This window comes from Fomitiporia mediterranea (genome assembly GCF_000271605.1).
Source record: "Fomitiporia mediterranea MF3/22 unplaced genomic scaffold FOMMEscaffold_4, whole genome shotgun sequence".
In the NCBI taxonomy this organism is placed as follows: Eukaryota; Fungi; Basidiomycota; class Agaricomycetes; order Hymenochaetales; family Hymenochaetaceae; genus Fomitiporia; species Fomitiporia mediterranea.
In genome coordinates, this window is record NW_006760389.1 from 1,872,134 (window position 1) to 1,875,178 (window position 3,045).

The window sequence follows — 3,045 nt, forward strand, 5'->3', positions numbered from 1 at the left end:
ATAGAGCACAAACATATTTACACAACACAGTATATGAATAAAACAATTGCAAAGCAATAACAATAGAGTATTCTGCAGGAAATTCTTCCAAGAATACTTAATTAGTCAAGGAACAAAATCCAGACTAACAGTAAAGCATACACTGCAACAGAATGGAGTAGCAGAATGAACACATAAAACAATATTTAATCAAATACGTGCCTCTATTACTTTGCAAAACATTCCATTATGCTTATAGGCAGAAGCAGCAATGTTACAGGCATATATTCACAATAGAACTCCTTGAAGAGTAATAGGATATGTAACTCCTTATTATAAACGATACGGATGCAACACTAGTATTGACAACATACACAAATTTGGTCAATACATCATAATACGGAACGAAAACCCATCTAAAATTACAGATAGAGGTTATTACAGACAATGGATAGGTTTTGACAATAATTCAAAAGGTCACATTACATAGCATGATAGAAAAATAACTATTGAACGTAATATACAATTCCTTGATGCAAAACCTTCACAAATTGAAGGGGACTTGGAAGACATCCAAGAAAACGAGTTAGATATCAAGGAAAACAACAACAAATCCGAGTCCAAAGGACCTAGTGATGGAGACGAATACTGCTGCCAAGTACACAAACAAGGACAGATGCACGTTGAAACGAAATCCAAAGGAAACAAGATAGGATTGGATGTTCCAGAAACCCAAACGAAAGCTCCCTAAGTAATCAAACGTCTTCAACACGTTTCTCCTGGACACAACAACCCAAACTATTGCTCTGAAACAGCTCCTCATTTACAACAGGACCTTGGTGCATCCATGGAGGATGAAGCAACACTCTCAGAGAAAGTGAATCACCAACAGAAAATACAAAATATGCAGAAGTTAGTAGAAAACATGTAATACAACGAATCTGATTGAGAAACAGACAAAACTATGCAACTAAGACACTCTACTCGAAAGCACAAAATTACAGAACGTTTGGGTGAAACAAATTTACCTAGTAAACACTCAAAAGGTCTATCATACGTTGACGAAACGAATATTATGATTTATCTTAATGAATTTAACAAACTACATACGGAAATAATGACAGATCCATTATCATATAAAGAAGCAATCAATAGAAGTGATTGTGAGCTTTGGAATAAAGCTATGGACGACGAAGTACAACAATTAATACAATCCAATACTTGGGAGACAGTATATCCTCCTGATAATGCAAATGTTATTGGAACACAATTTGTATATAAAACGAAACGTCTAGCAGATAATTCTATCAAAAAACAAAAAGCTAGATTAGTTGTACAAGGAATATTTCAACAAGACAGTGAAGATTATTATAATAATGATCTATTTGCACCCACTGCACACATATCTTCAATAAGACTTGCTATTGCATGGGGATGTTCAAAGAACTACAAGATACATCAAATAGATGTTAAATCTGCATACTTAAATGGAGAACTAGAAAACGACGAAATAATATTTATTAAACCTCCACCGAGTGATTTAATAAAGTTAAAACCTGGACAAGTATTACAATTGCACAAAGCATTATACGGTTTAAAACAAGCTGGACAACAATGGTATAAAACACTATGCTGAATACTTAATACGATTGGTTTTACATGATCAGAATACGACTTTGTAGTATTCTATGCAAAGAAGAACGAACGTACAGTTACAATACTATTAGTTCACATTGATGATATAACTATTGTTGTGCAGAGTAATAATATTATTGATATGATTAAAAACTCTCTACAATCACATATAGAAATTACAGACAGAGGCAAATTACATTGGTTACTAGGCATAGAAATCAAACGTAATAGAAACGAACGAACGATAATGATGAGACAAAGACATTATATTGAAAACGTATTGCTTTGATATAACTTGCAAAACAATAGGAATTTACAAACGCCTATGTAACCAAATACTCAATTAGTTATGGACAATAATCTACCAGAGGATGAACGTGCATTTATGTCCAAGATACTGTATATGAATATGGTCAGATCCTTGCAATATATTGTGGATTGTACACGACCAGACATAGTGTTTATAACATCCCAACTTGCAAAACATTTAAAACACCCAAGCATGTTACATTACAATGCCATAGTGTATTGTATGCAATACTTGAAGGGGACCAAAGACAAATGGTTAATCTTTGGACAAGGAAATCATAATAATATCACTAGTTATACAGATGCAGACAGAATGATGCAAGAAAATAATAAAGCAATATCTGGATACACATTCTTCTTAGGAGAATCGCTCATATCTTAGTCAAGTAAAGGACAGAAACTAGTATCCTTATCTATGTACGAAGCAGAAATAATAGTGCTATCAAATGGAATACAAGAAGCTATAGCATTACAATACCTAGCAGATGAGATACTGCAGATCTCTGATGCACCTACAAATATTTATTGTGATAACCAAGCAGTAATTAAATCTATAGAAGCAGACAAAACGAAATACTCAACAAGAACCAAGCATATTGGCTTACAACACAATTTTATTAAGTGTTATGTTGAGGAACAACTTATTAATATTAAGTATGTTCAAACGGACAATCAAAGGGCAGATATCCTAACTAAATCATTACATGTTCCAAAGATCAAACACCTTACAGACTTAATAGGTCTTGTAAATGTTTGAAGGGGACTGTTAACATGTATTACAATCAATGATACAATTACAGACACTACAGTAATGATAAGATGATTAATACACATATAAACAGAATGGACACAGAACAATGAGACATGTATTGGATACACAATACAAGACATGTATCAGATACACAATAAGTATCAGATACGAGATAATGATACATTGGATGTCTAAGACATACAGACGAATGAATAACATAAAAGCAAGCAACTTAGTAACTAAATAAACATCATTATCAGGGTCTATGCCCTCATTACTTGTGTGATAACTTAAGAATACGCATTCTAACACTAAGCCATCTTTTTCTTGTCCAGACAGAGTCAAGATCATTGTTAGGATGTAAAATACAG